The sequence below is a fragment of the Pseudopodoces humilis genome, chromosome 4 (assembly GCF_049639895.1).
Source record: "Pseudopodoces humilis isolate 2021_Gansu_Grassland_sample_001 chromosome 4, ASM4963989v1, whole genome shotgun sequence".
Classification (NCBI taxonomy): domain Eukaryota; kingdom Metazoa; phylum Chordata; class Aves; order Passeriformes; family Paridae; genus Pseudopodoces; species Pseudopodoces humilis.
In genome coordinates this window covers 23,576,589-23,597,724 of record NC_142203.1, presented here as the reverse complement: position 1 = coordinate 23,597,724, position 21,136 = coordinate 23,576,589, and positions in this window count along the sequence as shown.

Genomic DNA, 21,136 nt, shown 5'->3' with positions numbered 1-21,136 from the left:
AAGTAGCATAAGAGGGTAGGTGAATTATTCCCAAGCACTCTTAAAAGATGATTTGGGAATACTATGGTTTCCAGCAAGATATAGCACATCTTCATGTGTAAGTAAATGGACAGTCTCTCAGAGGATGCTTCTCCTACAGTCTTTTGAAGAGTCAATATGCTTGCACAGTATACTGAACAGTAGTGATGTTAACAAGAAAATAGTAATAAACATTTGGAGTATGAGATCAAACCTTTCAAAGGTTTATGGAGATTGAATGATACGCAGACGTGAGTATTTGATGACTGATGTAGAGAAGAGAGGTCTTAAAACTAAGACAGATTAAACTTGTCCTTGAGAATTTAATTTTCATTGCACAGTCTTACTGAAATTTTCATAGGTCACTCAAACCAGACTCCTGCAAACAAACCAAACAGAATGACTCAAAAAACCAGAGCTCCAAGCCAAAACCCTCATTAGTTATTTGCATGTTACTTCTAAACCTGAGCATCCCAGTTCACACAATGTTGAGATTTCACAATTAATCTTTAGTAAATGGAAATTCTGTCCTGAAAACTTGAAAAATCATGTTGTGCTGACTTGAAAGACTTTGCCATCATAATGTTAACTTTCACTTCCATGCTTTCATTTATCATCAGTAAAAGCAAAAGAATCATAATGCTCCTTTACCTTGTGGAGTATTTGGAGGAGCATATCAAGACAATGTGATGGGTGATGAACACTTGACTTTCACACAGAAATTAGTAGGTTACAAAAGCACAGAATATTGTATTGGAAGGGACCTATGAGGATCATCAAGTCTCACTCTTGGCCCATACAGGGACTGTACCTACAACCTTGATAATTTTGCACCAGGGTCTAACAAGCTGACCTGATGTCAGGGTCAGTATTCAGAATAGAGTGTGAGGAATATACTAAAATGTGAGTCTGTGCTGAGTACTTTCTATTCAATGAGCATCAGCATCCCGAGCCACTCAGATCTTGTAGAAAGAAATTTGATTGTGTAATTAAGGCTACTGCTGTGCACAAGGTAGAAAAAACTTTTCCACCTAAGCCTCTTTGCTTCTATCACTGATATAAACAAACACCCTGAACAGGTATGGGGAACTGGAAGAATATTTTGTTTTGCCAAGTTTTAATTCCCGCCTTGTGAAGTCTTAGATAAGGGTATTCAACTCTTTCCACTGTTGTGGGTATTTTTGTGTAAAGATGCTATAAAAGGTTCTTCCAGAAGACAGAGGAACCCCTTGAATGTTGTAAACCTCTACTCCCAGCCCTGGGAATCATCTGTCTAGCTTCCAGTCCACGGGGGGGGGGAGGAGGGTCTGATGAGGGACAAAGGTAGAAGACGAAGGAGGGTCTTTATTCTGGGACACTGTCCCAGTTTTTTCCTGGAACGGACTCCAGGGAAAAAAGAGACTGAAGGAGAAGTCACAGGGACTTTTAAACTGGGGGGAAAGGGGAGGGGGAGAGTAGAATTACAACCAGTGGGATAAGACCGAAGGGGTGGGATGAGGGAAAGGTACCAACATCACGAAACCAGGAAGGGAGCACAGGGGAAAAACCACTTAGTGTAAACATCTTAGTGCAGCATGAGACTTGAAGACTGCAGCAGTCTCTTCTGGGATAGGAAAAGTGTGTGTACCCAGTGTGCCACATTTCAGAAGAGAACCCAAATTCTGAGTGCAATTATTCTTGCTTGCAAGAGATAGGATAGATAATGAAATAGGGAGGAGGTGCTAGTATTTCTCTCTGCCTAACCTGTCTGTAGGAATTTCATATTAGCCCACAGTCTTCAAAATTTATGCATGAATTATAGAAAAGTTTCTAGATCGTATGTCTATCTGTGTTATTCCTCTAAATGAGGAAAGGCAGCAGTAAAGATAGCTGAAGAAAGAGGACATAGGTGAACCTGAGGAGGGAATCTGGGTTTCTAACACAGATTGGTGTTGTCTCTGGAGCACTCCAGGTGCTATGTCATATATTAGGACTACTAGCTACATTGATGCTACAGCTTTTTGTGAGTATTTCCTTTACAAGTTTTGATCCCTTCTGAGATTGTGAGTCAGTGAAGGAGAGCCATATATGAGCAAGATAATACTGGTACCTACTTGGCAGTTTATTCTGCATTCTGGAGAAATCAAAGTATTTTGCAAGACAGCAGTCATCTTGAAACATTCTTAAGGATGAAGGAAACAGGCACCATGCAGTTCAGTTATCTTTATGGTACTGCTAACCCCTACTGGTAGCAAAAATTTAGTTTTACTGTTGCCTGTGGCTCAGAAGCTGTTATAGTAGGTTGTTTACGTTGTAATTTTTCACATGCCTTAATATCTACTTATCACTTTGAAATCATAGCCTGAAATGCAGTGAGGGATTTTACTGTAACTTAATATAACTTCACATAAAATTTTTGAATACCTATGATAGCTGTGAAGTCCAAGGAAAAATTCTGATATATAGTTCATTCAAAATGGATTTATGATTCCTTAAAAAACACCAAAGCTGTAACATCCAACCTACCTTCCTTTAAAATCTATATGGAAGAAAACAGTCTTAAAGCAAGAGTGAATAATGTTAACCACATTATCTACATAACTACACAAAAACTCAATGGACTTCTTTTCTGAAACTTTTACTGCTTTCAGTTTAAGGAAAGGAGGATGAACAATGAATTCCAGCTTGATTCTGACCACTATCACTGGAATTTGGGTCTACAGCTCAACCTTCTTAGAAGAAAATACTGTTCCAGTTTCCTCTATGTTGTTTATGCTCTTACAGTTGATCAGCCACCTTCATAATTTCTCAGCTGGAGAACAAAATGTTTTGGGTATAAAGCATTTTTAATTTTTTTGATATTTGGTCTCCTTAACTTGGACAAAGAGAAGAGAGAATGTGAAATTTCCCCCACATCACGGTGTAATTATGCCATCTACTGCTGCATTTCTGGTATCACATTTGAATAGTCTGCCTAAGTGAGAAATACTACCATGGACAATACATAGAATTCTAGCAAAGATAATGGCTTGGCATGAGAAAGCATTGTTGTGCTTCAAGTGATGTGGAGCTTTAAGTGAGACACTGAACACTGATCAGGTGTCTTCTGTTTTAATCCTGTCTTCCAGTGGCAAAGTTCACAAATGCTAACATGGAACTGCATCATGTCCTTCTTCCTTTTCATGATTCACTTCCAGAAAACAGAGGTAGTATCTAATTTGCAAAGAATATGTGCCATAAATTAGAATCTACTGAGATTTAAAGGTGAGCAAACACAGTTTGGATGGAGCAGTCACTGAGGATGAGAAAGGAAAAGAGGGCTCCCTGCAGTATGAGACATTTTTACTGTTGTGGTGTTTTTGATCCTGACTGGATACCAGATTTCCACCAAGCAGCTCTATCAATCCCCGTATCAGTTGAACAAGGCAGAGAAAAAGTAATAAAAGGTTCATGGGTTCAGATAAGAATATCAGATAAGGAGATATCACTAAGCAATTACGGTCACAGACAAAAGTGACTTAACTTGAGGACATTTATATAAATTCTTGCCAAGCAAATCAGTAGAGTAATGAGAAATAAAAACTGAATTGTAAAACACCTCCTCCACAATACTACCTTTTTCCTGGGCTGAATTTTAATCTCAATTCTCTCTACCTTTTCCCCTCCAGTGGTACAGAGCTACAGGAAATGGTGACTGCAGTTCATCAGAGTTGTCTCAGCTGCTCCTTGCTCTGCAGGGGGACGATTCCTCACACTTTTCCCTTCCTCTGGTATGGGGTCCGTCCCACAGGAGGACCTGTGAACATCCATGAATTTTTCCAATGTAGGTCCTACCCACAGGTTGCAGCTCTTCATGAACTGCTGCTCCATTGTGGGTCCCTATCCACATGGTGTAGTCCTTTAGGAACAGGCTGCTCCACTGGGCCACAAGTCCTGCCAGCAAACCTGCTCCAGCATGAGCTCCTTTCCCTGTGGGATCACAGGTGCTCCCAGGACCCTGCTCCAGTGCAGGTTTCCCATGGCGTCACAGCCTCTTTAGACATCTAACTGCTCTGGCTTGGGCTCCTCCAGGGGCTGCAGGTGGATCTCTTCTCCCCCATGAACTTCCAGGGGCTGCAGGAGTGCAGTCTGACTCACCATAGTCTTGAGAAATCAATACACTGTCACCTGGAGCATGTCCTCTCACTCCTGCACTGACCTTGGTGGCTGCAAGGTTGTTTCTGTCACATATTCTCAATTGACTTTCCCAGCTGCTGTTGAGGAGCAGTTTTACCTCTTTTTCACTGTTTCATTGCAGTGGTGCCACCACTGCATCTGTTGGCCTTGGCCAGTGGTTCAGTGGCAGTGGTTGTCTCACAGCAAGCTGGAGCTGGTTCTGTGGATGTGTGTGGAGCTCCTAGCAGCCTCTCAGAAACCTGTTACCAAAACCTTGCCATGCCAACCAAACAAAATTAAATGAAAATCATTTACATAAAACTTTCTATAGGGCAGCTACTTACCTCTATTCCAAATTCCAACTCTTTTTACTTGATTATTTTATTTTGAATTTAATCAGACAATCAGTGTGATCCTGTTACTAACTGTCTACCATAGAGAAGTTCCCAGTCTGCTGTCAAATTGGAAGGGTTCTATGCACCGTCTTACATTTCTAAAAGTCTTAGATGTTAAGACTTTTTTGTTGGCATGTAAGTAGAGCTATAGACCTCTAGAATCACTATTTTTTGTTGACGATGGCATCTGTTTCTTCTGATGTACGTTTGGGGTTTTTTGGCTACTTTCTTCTTCATCCTTCTACTTTCTTCTTCATTCTTCTAGACTGAGTATTCTAGATTGATTATTATACTGCCTTTTCCAGCTGGTTCACATCTTTCTTGATTTAGTGCCCAGAACTGGGCATGACTCTCTAGCTGAGGGCATCTCAGTCACTTAAATAAGTGAAGAAGTTCACTTGGTTGACAAAACCTATTCCAATTATGCATGTTGTCTTTCACAAAATACACTGGTTAACTTCTAGATATCATTCTGCAGTGCAGCTATGCATGGACTAACGTGTTTTCTTATGCAGTGAATGATTACCTTTAAATGTAGAGCTTTGCATTTGCTGTTATTAAACAGTGCCTAATTTATGTTGAAGTCAGTAAGAATTGAATTAACTATGACTTGGAATTGTAACTCTGATCCTTATGATATAACCTGTAATAAATTTTGTAACCATACCTATTTCTTTCATCCAGGTTGGTCAAGAAATACTGAATAGTTTTGGGCTTGGGATAGACTCTTGTAAAACCTTACTCCATACCCTGATCCAGCTTGTCACTAACCTGCTGATACTTCTGCTGTTTAGCTTGACTTACATGCTGCTTTTTCTTAACTTGCTTTCTTAACTCTTAAAAGAAAACAATCTGGAACTCCTTTGTAATCAAACGATAAAGTCAAGGTATTAGCACTTTACTCCCCATTCTGATGGATCTATGCCCTGAAAGGAAGAGAAGTGTAAATTGGTGCTATTTGCACCTCTGTGGTGCTTGAGCTTTCTTGTTCTTTTTTTCTACAAATCTTTTTTTTCTAGAAATCAGAAGTAAGCTCAGGACTCAGATTCCTAAATATTACCCTTTTTTCCCCTGTTTAAAAGTTGTTACCAAGTGTTTTTTCTGTCCTCTTGTCAGTTTTCAGAGCTTGTCCAGATCTTCTATGAAATCTGACGCATAACTGCTGACTTGTTCTTGAGTTGCTTCCTTTGGCCTTATGCAAACACTTGTTTTAGGACGTTTAAGATGGGCCAATAATCTGCAAGGAGGCAGATTCCTCTCCTCTGCCCTCAGCTTGAGTGTGCTGTTAGGCTACACCATTCACGGAGGCACTGCCCTCAGTCTATGCAGTAGTGTATTTCAGCAGCACTGCCAGCTTCAAAACATCCAACATGCTCTTTGCCCTGCTGGAGATTTTACCTTTCTGTCACTTGAACTGGTCGTGTTAAACACTGATTGCATCCCAAGTGAGGAAGGAGGCAAACTGGTATTGAATATGTCAGTCACTAAGAACTGCAAAGCGATGCGTCCTCTTCACTGTGTATGAAGCCAGCTCTTTTGGTGCTTGTCTTTGTATTGAATTACTTACTAAATAAGTTTAATTTCTCCTTAACTCTTCAAAGATTGGCCTTTCTATATTTTCTTTTCATCTTTTTAATGTTACTAGAGGAAAAAAAAATAATATAAACTTATTTCTACTCTGGGTTCTCATTTTGAAATCACTGAAAAACTGAAATAACCAAGTCAGTGTTTCCCAAGTCTTACTTGTCTTTCCACTGTACTGTGATAACTTGTACCCATGCCCTTTAAAGGTCACCACCTCTCCTCATTCCCTTCTCATTCCCTTCTCTTATCTAGACATCCATCCCACTAGACCTCAGCAACCATAAGGTTATAGAAGTCTGCTTACCTGAAGGCTATTGATTTTTCCCCATGCTTTGCTTCCTAGGAACAAGAAATTTTTTTTTTGTTGTTTTTTTTTTTTTTTTTTATCCTCATCTGAGTCACATTCCACCATCATTCTCTGTCACTTCCAAACAGAGTTTCTGTCTCGTATTTAAATGTTCCCCCTTTGTTTGGGAAGAACTAGCCTATATCCTGCTCTGTTCTACTGTTAAACATGGAAATTGCACATTATCATCATATTTGTGCCTGGGTGACACTGCTAATGCTCACAGAAAGCACTGTGAATTCTGACCTTGCAGGCCAAATTGATATGAAATTTGTTCTGTGTCCACCTGTCTTGTTTTCCGCTTGTATTATTTAGCACTTTTTGGTTACTTGGCCTGTTCCATAATGTCTTAGTTTAGGGCAAATTAGGGAGGAAAACTCTAAATGGGGATTTTTTTCAGGGAAATGCCCCCTCCTCACCCTTGGTCCGGGAAAGGAAAAAAAAAAAAAAAACCAAAAAAAATTTCTTGGAGAGAAGTGGAAAAAGCTGTTTATTTAACAGAAATTGAATAATATTAAATAATAAAACTTCTCACTGTTTGATGGGATGGCAAGTCTAGGAAGAAAAGTCTTTTTCATGTGGTGTAGCTCGGCTCACTCAGGTTCTTATCAGTTCTTTCGGCGCTGGAAAGGGCCGAGGCCCAGGCCCCGGTGGGCCACAGGCGTGAGCTCCTGGGTTTGGCTGGGTGTTCAGTCCAGAGCAGGCTTGCACAGATCCAAGAGGAAAAAAAAAAAAGGAAAACAAAGGTCCAGGGAACTCCTCTGCCTCAGCTAGCTAAAACTAACTAAAAGCTAGAGGGAAGCTCTGTCCCGCTGTCTGTCCGTGCTGCAGACACCACAGTCCAGGAGCGGGATGTGTGGGAGTGATGTTTTTCTTTAATACACTGTGTGCTTCTTTTTCTCTCTCTCTTGCTCTCAAAGCCAGTCTTAAAGGTGCAGAACTTAATATATAACATAAACCAGACGATTGGGGATACCAATATTATAAAGTTACCCTAGGACACATAATTTGGATGCAAATGAAGTACGCACATTTGTGATATTATAAAGCTACACTTTTTATTTGTGGTTTTTCTGAAAAAAAAGATATATTATTCTAGATTTCACATCCAACAGGTATCAAATAATATAGTAGTGTTCTATACTGTTGTGTTTATTCTCCACATAATATAATTGTCCTTTCATTCTTTCAGGGCCCAATGTCAGATCTGTTTTAGCAGAATACAAAAGAATATTGCACTGCAAAAGGGGAAATATATGACTGAATTATTTCCTGTTTTTTTTAAAAACTGTTTAAAGGATGTTATCCTTTAAACTATTTATCTTGTTATTACTGTGCAGGTAAGAAGGGCAGAAAAATAAGTATTCATTTTTCTTGCAAATTCCACACAAACAATCAAAAAGAAATAATGGAATATTCAGGTCTCTACTTCTTCATGATTTTGAATTCAGCCACTTGTATCAAGTGCAAGAGTATAATTTACAGAGTTTGGAAAGCCCAGTCCTCTGCCAGACCAAGATGTAGTTAACCTGTCCTTACTGTTATGAAAGTCAAATGAAGATACAGGGCTGGAAAAAAAGTATTAAGACATGAGTCATAGAAGCCCCTCTGATCTTGCTATCTACTAAATGCAAACCAATTGATATAAATTAAAGACAGCACTATTTTTTAGTATAATGAGGTTATATACAGATATCAACATATTTATGTGTATATAAAAACACACATGTTTATCTTGACTACATTAAAAGATGATCCTGCCTTTGATTATATCAGCCACTTTGCCCTTTATACACAGGATCTGGATACAAAGGCATCTTTAAAAACCCACAGGTGTTAGAATTCAGAGAGAATGCTTATTTCATAGAAATATGTCCTTCTAATAACTTTACTGTTTTGGAAATATTTTAATTTCTCGTGGAACCTTAGGAATATCTTTACATGAAAATGCTGTAAGCAAAAACATATTGAAATCTGTAATGTTACTCACTTGTACAGCAGTCGAAGCAAGGTGGGAAGGGAAGAATCAAGGAATGGACATTGGAGTATTATATGTATTATGCATGGACATGTCTGTGCATTATGTTCATGTTTGTGTCAAGGAGTGCTTCTGTGGCTTCTGGGAAACATAATCTCAAACCCCCTTAAAATAAAGGAAGAAAGCCATGAATTGCTAGAGCAGCAAAGTGTGTACATGTTAATATGTTTAATTCATATTAATTTGAATGATAGCTTTCATAAAGACCTAACTAGAAAAATGTCAGGACACACACTGGGGAAAAAGCGAAAGCACAGAAGAAAGGTTGGCCAGAGTGCTGATGTATGTTTTATTTTAGCAGTGCATTGGCTTTTCCCCTACCTTCTGTAATACGTCCGCTGACTGCCAGGATATCTATTAAGCAAGGTAGGGAAAACACGGGAGTAGCTCAGTTGAACCTATCAATAAGCTGTAAGTGGCTTCAGCAGATGTAGGGATTATTCTTTTTCCTGTTCATCTAGATCAAATAAAACTCTAATATATTTTCTAGTAATCATAAGGCAAGCCTGGAAACTCCCTGCATTTTGAGACATGAGCAGATTTTTTCTAACTTGATAGAAACTTTTTTTTAGTTAAAAGATCTTTGAGTTGCCGTTACCAAGGGTTACCTATGAGAGTTTATTTCAGTTCTTGTTTGTTTCTCTAGTTGTTCATTTTGCTTCATTTTAGCAAGCAAGTAGTAGCTGAAAGTGTTATGGTGGTGCAGTTGGGATAACATGAACTGGCTTTCTTTTAACACTTAGCCTACATGACAGTTGTCTCTCAATCTGTTCACTCTTAATCACCTGCTTCATACAGAGAAACAGCAGAAAATTACATACTGCTTTGTACATGAGCATGCATGGGTGTGAAACCCACATTCTCACTTCTAACATGAAGCCACTTTTTGTCTCTGAGCAAAAGCAACCTGTTGAACATCTATGATTCTTTCTTCCACTTCATTTATTTGCCTGTTGGTCTCTGTAATTGAATGAAAATATGAATATTTGCATTGACTTTTTCTGGTTGTTCAGACCCTTCATTTCAAAATAGCTAGGGATATACATATTTCCCTCCCTCATTTTTAAAATAGACACTGAGAATGTTTGCATATGGATATGTTTGTCTGTATCTGTCAATGAGAACTGAATTAAAGAGCGGGTTGCTCACTTAAAAGGACAATAGATTCAGTAAGGTAATAGGTTTATGGACCTTTTGCCTAGGTAGTGGTTTCTTACACCATTTCTTACACTAGTGCTAGAAGGGTAGGAAATGAGCAACATTATGCTTGGTCTTTTAATTAAAGTACTGTCCAGTTTAGTGGAAATTAATACAATTGTTCTGTGAGCTGAAAACAATTTACAAGTCCACAAGATGGTGAAACTGTGAGCCAAATCTTAGAATTCTTAAGGAGAAGATTGTTGCTTTTTCTTTTGAGCTTCATATGCTGAACCTTTCACCTCCAGCTTGTCACTGTAAATAATAAATCCTTTCTGCTGCTCTAAAGTTTAAAGTTTTGGTGTTTCCGTATCGACACAATAGGATTCACAGCAAGGTGAGCAGCCCTGGTTTAACAGAACTTCTTAGAACTGGTGACCAGTAAGTTGCTCTGGGCTCTGGATCTTAAGAGGGATTTGCCTTGAAGGAAAAAGCACTTCCATTTCCAAAGCAATCAGATGAAACTCTTCCAGTTTACACTGTGCTTGAATCTTGAAAAGTAAAATGGCCAACCTTCCTAAATTTTTAGCCCACATGTCAAAACTGCCCATTTGCCATGGACTAGTGACATAGGCATAACATGTTGCTCAAAACTGGTTTTAGCTTCAGCTCTGGGGCTGCCTCACAAGAGGGAGAAAGCAATTGCTTGCTTCCTTTCCTGGTGGGCCTTCCTTTTGCATATACCGCCCAGGTGTCAGAGTTGGGTGTGTTGGTGTCAGTCCTGGGAGCCTGGTTTTCTTGCTTCTGACGTTGATTTTGCTCAGCTGCGATTGCCCTTTGGTTCTGTTAAGTAGCCCTTGCCCTTCTTCACATCTTTTGTGGTGTTTTGGAGGAGGGAGAAAATGGGGAAATTAGTGATGATATAGACTGAAGTCACCCATTGTATGAGTATTGATGTTACTGGAACCTAATGTGGAAAATAAAAATAAAACCTACTTTAGCAGAAGTCTAACAGTTTTGGGTGTTTTTTTTATTTATTTTGTTGTTTATTATAATGGGTTGTATTAAGACTCTTTTTTGACCTGCTTTTGCAAGCATTCTGGTCTGTAACTCAGTTTACTAGTTTCTTATAAGGAATGATAGAAGACCTGCTACTGTATAGGAAAGCATTAATGTGAAGTTCAAGGAGTAGGTGAGATGTTGCAGCTGTGCACTTGCACACTTGTGTGCTATACTGATGATCTACAGTGTGTGTCCTGTGTGACAGCATGGAGTTATGATGTTTGTGCTTAATTTCTCTCCCTGCTGCTGAAGGAGAAAGTATGAACAGTTCAGCACATCCAGATATCCTTGCATCCTCCTTCTGAAAATTGACACTAAAAAACATGTCCAGGGTAGCAGAGGAGATAACGAAGTGCACAGAGTGATTGCCCCATCGTGAGCTAACTTTAAGTTAGTTACTTATGATAGTCAAACTTTCTTTCTCACTTTGATAACGTTATTGCTAAGCTTTTTTGTTGCTGTTTGTGCCTGCTATGGGAAAAGTGGAAATGCAAAACATAATTTAGATTTTCCCTGTTTTCTGGATGGATGCTGCTTATTTTTTCTCTGGTATTGGTTGTTTTAAGTATCTGAATCTATCTTTGATGCTGACATTTGACTAGTGACAGCATTACACTAGTGACTGAGAAGTCAAACAAATTTTCTGTAAAATCCAGTAGCCCTTAGACTTTTAAATAGAGGATGCCTGGTATCCTCTTACTAGTTTTTCACTTGTCTGTTCTGCCTTTGATATTATTAAAAAGCAGCTTACCTGAATACCTGCCTATCAGCCAGTCATTCCCAGAGTACCTGATCATAACTAGAGACAAAGTCACCCTGCTTCTTGTGGGCATGGTAGAGGTGAAGAGAGTAATCTGTAATAAATGCACTGTAAGGGCTAATGGATATTGTCTGATCTTGGAAGAAAATATTCTTTTAATTAAGATAAACCTACTGGATTTTTAGAAAGCAAGTTTAAATAAAATTGCTCTTTTGTCTCATGAATGGGCAAAAACCCCAGAGTAAACAGCCTTTGTTTCTACTTTCCCCGAAGAATAGAGATGATTTTTATAATCTGAGAGAAGCAAAGTGGAATTCAAGCAGTAGGAAAGTGACATGCTACAATACATGCTCAGTCTTCTTTGGGTTGCTCTGTCTTGTAATAAAAGAGTCCACATTATATGAAAATTGAATAAGCACTAAGGGAGAAGGCTTGACCATGCAAATTAGCTGCTATATTATTCTAAAATTATTTGAGCAAAATTATTTGAGCTGTGTGGACTGTAGACAATTTGTTCTTCGCATAAAACAGCCTCATGACCTGTAATGAATAGGATTTGAATATTATAATCTGGATTTACTTAACAAGATAATTAAATATTTAAAGTCAGTTCATTTAGAGGATAGAATGGATTATCTCTCAACATTTGCAGATTTCTGCACTTCTATTTGTATGCATGGCTGAATGTTCTTAAATTTTTTGCTACATCTCTCTTTCAGATTTCATACCTTAACTTTTGCTATAACCATTAGGACTGTGAAGAGCTTTTTGTTTCCTAGAAAAGAAATGATGAAATGCTGAATAAGATGAAATAGGTTTAGTACTCATTGCAATGTAGAAAAGCACTCATAAAAGTTAATTAAGCTCAGGAAACAGACAGTAAGATAATTAAGATTAGGCCTAATTTTACACGGCAGGAATTCTGTGATGTTTTCCAAGGGACATCATGTAGAGAAACTCCAGGCTTTCAGTCAGATTCTCAAAAGATCATTACAGATGATGTTAAACAGCAAGACAGACTAATGTGATGAGGCATATGTTTTCTTTTACATTGCTTTAAAAGTAAAATTCTGCCATAAACATAAACAAGGACTAAATACACAGTTTATTATTACTGCCAGTGAGGTATCTAAGGGATTCTGTTGCCGGAAACCAATAATTATTAGCATAAAAATCCTGGATTCATTTGTTGCTCCCTCTGCCAGACTAAAGTCTGCCATGCTGTACTGCATTTTTTTATGTTCTATAAAACTATGAGAAGGATCTTTTGATTATATCAGGCATACAGTGATAATTTTCCTCCCATTGTGCACCTTAAACATAATGTGTAGTATTCCATGTGCTGGAATGGGAATATAGCTTCCTAACACGGTTAGATAAAGAAAATCCATACAAAAACTAATTACTGCCTTATCCACTTCAAATTTTTATTACTAGATACACTAGAAATCTTAGAAATTAAAATGAGGAATAAATTACATGGAAGTGTGGATTCTGTTGGGGTTTTTTTAATGCTTCTACTAATTGAGTGTGGAGCAAATTAGTCTTCTTATTAAGCTCAAATCAATTGTTTAGATGCCAGTGCTGTATTCTGTATGTCTAGGCTATGCACCATGCACCAGAACTATCAAAACTTTCTGTATTCCAGGTTATTGATCCCTGGAAATATTTTACAGTTTTTTTTAATATTTTCCATCCAGTAATGTTTGACTATATTGATTCTGTGTTTTCTTGTGTAATTGAAGCCCCTGTGTTTTTTGTATTTATGTGCCCTTCCTAGGGAAAAAAAGCAAGCTGATAAAAAGTGTTGGGATTTTTTGTTGATTTTTAACAAATACCAGAATTATCTAAAGCTGCATATACTAAAAAATATTTTTCTCATATCTTCTCAGACAGTAACAACAGAAGTGCAAATAAACATACATAAAAATTCACTTTTTAAATTGACTTGAATACATAAAAAAAAATATGAAAATGTAATGACGTCATAATGAAAGACAAGTTTAATATGTGGTACATTCATGTCAAACAGACAAGAAAAACTGATCAACTCTCATTCAGATCAGATCCTCCCTGTAATGTCAGTATTGTGTCATGAATGTAGATTACAATCAAATAATGTAACATGTCTGCATGTCCTTCTCACATCTCAAATACAGCACTTTCATAATACTGCTTTGATTGACAGTTCATGTTCCTTGATTCATGGTTACATGCAACTTTTGCCTGTCATCCTAAAAATATTTTTAGTTATCAATCTTTAGGGAAAACCTTGAAAGCATGACTGAAATTGTTTCTTGGAAGAAGTAAATAGGTTTTTGGCCAAAGGTGTCCACCTGGCCTTTCCATAAAGGGGACTTATAATAAAGATGGGGACAGACTTTTTAATAGGGCCTGTAGCAGTAATGGTTTTAAACTGAAAGAATTTAAAATTCAGGCTCTATGTAAAGAAAACATTTTCAAAAACACAAAACATATCTTAAAGAACCTGAGCCTTAATTAATTTTTACTTGTAAAATAAAAAGCTCTACCAGCAAAATCTCTAAAATTGGTGTTTCTGAATTCAGGACCATAATTTTTATAAAATTAACTATATACTTCAGATAAAACAAAAAAAGTGGACTATTTAGAAGTATTAAAAAAGGAACAAATTGCTGCTGGATGAGCTTCTCCACAAAACAAAGTCTTCATATGCTGACATCTGTGCATAGAAGGAGACAAATCTCTGTGCTTACTCTGTGCTTTAAAATCCTGCAGAAAACATTGGACTCTCTTTTTTCACTAATTTATGCCATTTTTTAAGTTCACATTTTTAATGTCCTTCCTTGCTATGAACTGGTTATAAGTAGATTGGCTTGGAAGGTTCAGTGCAGTTTTTTTGTAGCAGCTGTATTGAAAGCCAAAACATGTTTGCCTTCAAGCAGGAGTTGGATTTGATGATCCTTAGAAGTCCCTTCAACACAGGTTATTCTATGATTCTCTGATTCTCTGATTCAGGAGCAGCACTCCTAAGGCAAATGTGGTCACAGTTGAAGAGTAAAATGAGTGTACAAACCCAGCTGAGTAATTCTGTTTTTTAAGTACATCCTTCAAGTACTAATATTTTAAGGTCCTTTGCACTGCATGCCCTTATTGTCCGGTTGCTGATTATTGTTATATCTCTTTTCTTCTCTTTGCACAACATAACACAACATAACACAACTAGATTTATTTTAAAATAAATAAACACATTTATTTTATCTTCTCATTATAGTAAAACTTGCCTTGACATCACCATCCTCGTTCTTTTAAACTCAGCAATAAACCTCCCTCCTCTATTTGGCAACTAACCTTTTCTCCTCTGAATCTGAAATAGTTTCCTTTTATCTTAACATTGAATGAAGGGGTTTGTGGGTTATTTGACATTAGACTTTTTTTAAATAGCTTTTTTTCTTACCTTTTTTGTTTATTTGTTTTGTTTGTGGTTTTTTTGGGTGTATATGTAGTGTTTTTAAGGATGTCTTAATTGATGCTGTCTACTTATTAATGCAGATGCTTTCTCTGGGTTGCTTATTCTTGATGTATTTCATGGATGCAAATATTCATGAGTGGATATATTTATGGTTTTGGAATAATATGTACCCATTCACTTAACCTGAAGCCTAAACAAATCATACTCCATGAAAGTTTTCTGTTCCACATATGCAGCTCTTTCCAGAACATAATTTATCTTCAGAAAATGTTTTTTTTTCCTCATGGGATCCCTGGAAGACTTTTTGTCACCATTTCAGTCCACACTATATCACAGTAGCACAGAGTAGGTCAGGCCAACCTCCTTCTCACGCAGGGCCACCCCAGAGCGCATGGCACAGGACTTTATCTTGACAGTTCTTGTATTTCTGGTAAGAAGGAGTCCACAACCTCTCTGGACAGTATGTCTGACTCTGATTTGTGTCCTGATGCATATATCCAGGCATGTGTCTTGGCACTGAATGTTTTATTGAGACTGAATCAGACTACATGTGTAGTTATTTTTTTCAAGGCTGGCTTGACACATTTATTTGCTGCATGCAGCTGTTAGAAGGTTAAAATTCTAGCTGCTGACTCAAAAGATTTGGCTTTTGGCTGGCTGTGGTGATGTGATAGTGAGATGACTGAATTCCTGTCTATGGGGTATAAACATACTGCTAGCAAACAGCCATCTGTTTTCAAAAACACTCAGTTTCTAAAGTGTTGCAAACATTTGTCTTAGGTTTATGCAGAACATCTGCAGGTCACCGTCTTCCTCAAAATCTGAATGAAGCCTCTGTTGTGATGTTTGGAGTGCTTTTGCTATGGTGGTGATAAAGGTGGTCATGATCAACCCTGGTCTCAGGCAATCACTGTTACACTCACAGCGGAAACAATATAGGGAACATAATACAGGGAACATATATGTTCATCTCAGTTAAGTCTTTGCCTCTAAGGTAGTGGCACATGGTTAATATAATTTGTTTGTGTCAAAGGCTGTGACCACATCACCTGGTGTTGCCCTGCTCCTGTCCCAAGACTGAGTAAACATGAATCAGTTTCTGAATGCTCTGGGTGCCTAAACGCTTTCAAATCAGATTGAAATCAGATCAGCAGTATTTTATCACAGCATGCTCTGTAGATCCCTACTGGCTTCATATTTTGACTTAATAAGTAGTAAGTTAAAATGTGGGATTGTGTGTTTAATGGCTGAGAAGCAGATTTGTATTTCTGTTTTACTCATTTGCTGTGCTATTCTGGCATGCAGAGCCTTGACAAGCCTGTCAGTCAATGAAGTACTCCCTTTCCCTCTCCCTGAAACTGGGAATGCTCTCAATTTCCAAGAAACATTTGGCTTTTGCTGCTTTTGCTGTGTTTCCTGGAATGTGTCACAACTGTATGCTCAATATCTTTGGTCATGTTTGGCAAATGTCTGTAGTAGGCTTGACTTGAAAGTCAAATCCAGCCAGAGCTGGTTGTCTATCCCTAATCAGCTTAAAATAATTTCAAAAAAGATTCTGTAACTCAAGAACTTCAGTGCTTTAATGTACAGTGACAGTTTATGCACTTGATGATCTTGGATAGTTCAGAACATTCAGTAGCTTCTTAGAATATTAGATGCAAATAGTCATTGAATTTTAGTTTGTTTAATTTTCTTTATTTTTGTTTTGCTTTGTTTTTGCTCTCTCTGAAGTGATGGAACTAGTTCAGTTCATTTGCTTTATCTCTGTTTTCTGTTTTCTCAGGTGGTGTAGGTCCTCTTGGCCTGCTGTAGAACCATTTTAGATCCAAAATGATAATTTTAGGTAAAAAGCGTAATGTTTATCTCTGGCACTGCTTACTGTGCAAACCTTGCGAAGTGAGAACATTACATTTTCAGACCATTACCAGAAGATTTCTTTGGAGCACTCTTTTGTGACTAGAATCTGTCTTAAAAATGTGTGTTCTTAACCTTTCAAATACTGACTAATTTGTCCATTACTCTCATTCCCCTATTTCTATATTTTTCTTTGGCCCAAATGACATAAGAGAAACTGCCCAAAATTCCTTCTTTTTCTGTTTGGTCTTTCTATCACTCTCCTATCACAAAAGGAATCAGTGATTTGCATGCTGTATTGCTTAGTGTCTTTATCTGGTTTAGTGTGCTTATGGTCAAGATACTGTGGTCCTGCAAATCTGTCATAATAACGTGTACCACCTTTGCAGAGATCCCTGTGGACACTATGGGCCCTGGCAGAATGTGCTCAGTGAAGGTAGACTTGCCTCAATGTCTGCTCATGAATTGTGTTGTTTATGTCCTTGTCCTGCCTAAAAATTTAGCGTTTCCTTTCCTCACCAGAATTTTGCATAGGATTTGCATTATCCTTATGTTGCATATGTAAGACTGAATAATTTTATCTTTTCTCCCCTCTTCTGTAGCACTTTTTTAGCTTCATGGTTTTACTTGTGCCCCACTGACTGCTTGGCGTTCAGCTGTTTGCCTACTGCTGCCTTGTCCTTGCATCTGATACTAGTCTGAATTCTAGAAACCATTTCTTTGTGCTATTTTGCATTGCATTGCAGTCATAAGTGTAGAAGCTTTCCTCTCAGATGCTGTTTTGCTTTCAGAATGTGATTTTTTTTTCCTTTACTGTAAGCTTTAGCACACTGACACAGGAGTCACGTGGTCTAGTAGGCAGGGCATTTTTCATGTTCTTTACACCAGCTCAAGATATTAATTTTGTTCATCTCTCTAGTTTTGCATTTATGCATTTCTTTTTACGTAGCTCCTACTTTATTTTTGCTTTTTCTCTATGATTAATGCATATCATCTGCTTATGTGTTTCATGTTATAAAGAAACAGCTTTCAGCTTGTTTTAGAATAAAAAGTGTTCTTGGTACTCTAAATAACCTTTGTATTTCTCCCATGTCTGAGGCTGATCTTGTATTTATGAATATATCTTCTAGTTTGCTTTCACTCTTTTTCCCCCGGTTCAGTGGAATATTCACATTGTTTTAATCTGCAGTATTTTGAACTGTTTAATCCATAGGACCTTAAAATTTGTTTTCTTGGTGAAAAGACTCTGCAACCCAGTTGTATTCATCTCTTGCTTCTTGTCTTAATACTCTCCTAGTTTTAAAAATATGCAGGGTCATCTCTAATTTGTGAAATCTTGCTCAGTCTTCAAACGTAAATGAAAAACCATCAAAGCTATTGTAACAATTGAGAAGACCTTATTACTTTTCTCTCTCTCTGTTTTTTTTTTTCCCTGTAAAATCTTGACTTAATGCTTCGTATTGTAAAACTCTTAATAAATGGAACTTGTGCTCTTATGCTACCAGAGAATTTCAGTACTGTTTTTTTTTTTTTTTCCTATCACAGGCACAAAAATTATTCTTAGGTTTGTTTTTTGCGGGTCAAGCTAGAGACCTCAGATGTCACAACCTTCCTCCAAACTGGAAACATTTCTGGTTTAACTGCATGTCAAGCAAAGAAACAATACAGTTTATGATACTCTTGGAGGTATTTTTAGGTAGAAAAACAAATCTTATGGAGAAAGAAACTTTTACTTCCTATATTAAATTCCTGAAATAAGAGTACTGTTCCAGTAAGAGTATGCACTTTCCTGAGAATTTATTTGCATGTATTTGTGTTGAAAAAACAGTTTATTTGAATGCTCTCTAATGTTTAATTAAAATAAAGATGAGGAAGTACATAAAGATCAGGAAGAAGTGTAAGTTCAAACAGTGTCAACATTTTTTGTCTGGAGTTCAATAAACATTTTATAGTATGTCACATTATAACATCAACTAGCTGTTTGATTTCCAGCCTGGAGTTAAAAGCTGGAAGGAGCTTCACTGCTATGAAGGTTATAGTTTCCTCTGTGGCTGTATTTTCTAATCCTGAAGAAAAAATATAGAAATGTAAGTAATTATTTTTATAAGAGTGAAGATGTACAAAAACATTTATTTTCTCTAGTTCATTGACAAAATGTGGCTCATTTATGTGGCCCACTTACTATGCATGATTATAACTCTGGTTAGTTAAACTTGTAATTTTTCTGTTATTTTTATTATGGATGCCTAGCATTAGTGCTAGTAAAATGATGACTTCAATGAGTGGACTTTTTTTTTAAGAAAAAAGAGTGCTATGTTGATATATATCACAGAAAACATTTAAAATCATGAGTTTCAGTAAGAAGGTATTCTCCATCTGAGCTATATAAGATCACACTATTATCATGAAGCTTCCATATTTATATATTGACAGTATGACTTTTCTTTTAAATAAATCTGTCCCTGTTAGATATCTTTAGCTTTTGCAGTTATTTCCACTATGTGAAAACGTAACCAGGAGTGTGTTTTCTCTGAGAAGTTGTCTTTTATGCAAATGACACCAGAAATTTCAGGCTGAAGCATGAATATCTGCTGATTTATCTCCCACTGTGATGATTTATTAAATTGCAAAATGAAATGCGTAATTGCAAATGAAAGTGACTCCACTAGAATAATAATTAAAACCTATAATCTATATTTTCATCAGAGCTGGACAATTTCTTCTCCTGAAGTCTAATAAAACAAATTCACATTTACTTCCTTGCTGGCTGGCACTTTGTTTGCATATGAAGAAGGGGTAATATTTACTTTACATATATGTGTGTGTATTTTACCACCCACATGTACATTAAGGCAGTTATATGTGCTAGTAATTTAGATAAGACATGGATCCTGGAAACTGTTGTGCTTATACTAAACATGACATCTGTACCTGAACCAAACAGGGTTATATGTGTTTATACTTGGAGAATTTGTGCCTAAATGTTTTGTGTTAACTCAGTTTTAGCTGAGCAGAACTCAGGTGTGTGTAAAAGAAAGTACAATTGAATACAGTGTGAGCTCAAAGAGATGTGTCTGACATGCTTGGAAAATATAATGAGTTTTTGGAAAAAATGTTCAGTAATAACAAAACCTTTTTTTTTTTTCTGGAAATACCTGTTTCAGTGTTGTTTTTTTTTTTCTTTAAATAAGGACCTTTCTGATATTTGCCTTCCGGCTGGACTTGGTAGACTGCTCAGGAACTTAGTGATATGGGATTCTGTTCCTATGCAGTGATACTTGACTTCAGGATCCCAGGTGTCCAGAGTATAAAGATGAAGGCAACCCAAGTACGTAGGCTGATGCTGCCGAGATTGCAGTGACCAACAGTGGATTGATGGTTATAGAATCACAGAAAGAACTAGGTTGGAAAAGACCATTAAGATAATCTAGTCCAACCTATGACCTTACACCTCTTTATCAACTAAACCATGGCACTGACTGCCACATCCAGTCTATTTATAAACACGTCCAGGGATGGTGATTCCACCACCTCCTGGACAGATGATTCCAGTGTGCAATCACTCTTTCAGTGAAGAATTTTTTTATAATGCCTAACATAAACTTCCCTTGGCACAGCTTAAGACCGTGTCCTCTCATTCTATCAATTTTGTCTGGGCAAAGAGACCAGTCCCCACCTGAATACACACACCCTTCACGAAGTTGTAGAGAGTGATAAAGTCACCTCTGAGTCTCCTTTTCTCCAGGCTAACAACCCCAGCTCCCTCAGCCATTCCTCACAGGGCTTGTGTTCCAAGCCCCTCACCAGCCTCGTTGCCCTCCTCTGGACTCACTCAAGTATCTCAACATCCTTCCTGAACTGAGGGGCCAGAACTGGACACAGAACTCCAGCTGTGGCCACACCAGTGCCGAATACAGGGAAAGAATGACCTCCCTGCTCCTGCTGGCCACACTATTCCTGATAAAGACCAGGATGCCATTGGCCTTCTTGGCCACCTGGGCACACTGCTGGCTCATGTTCAGTCAGCTGTCACCAGTACCCCTAGGTCCCTTTCTGCCTGGGCACTGTCCAGCCACTCTGTCCCCAGCCTGTAGAGCTGCAGGGGGTTATTGTGGCCAAAATTCAGGACACAGCACTTGGACTTGTTAACTTCATTTGCAGTGGAAGTTAGATGGTCTCAGCACATCTATCTAGCCTCTTCAGGTTCCTCTACAGAGCCTTCCTGCTCTCCAACATATTGACACACGCTCTCAGCTTGGTGTCACCTGAAAATTTGCTGATGGTGGACTTGATCCCCTCATCCAGATCATCAATAAAAATACTGAATACAACTGGTCCCAGCACAGACCCCTGAGGA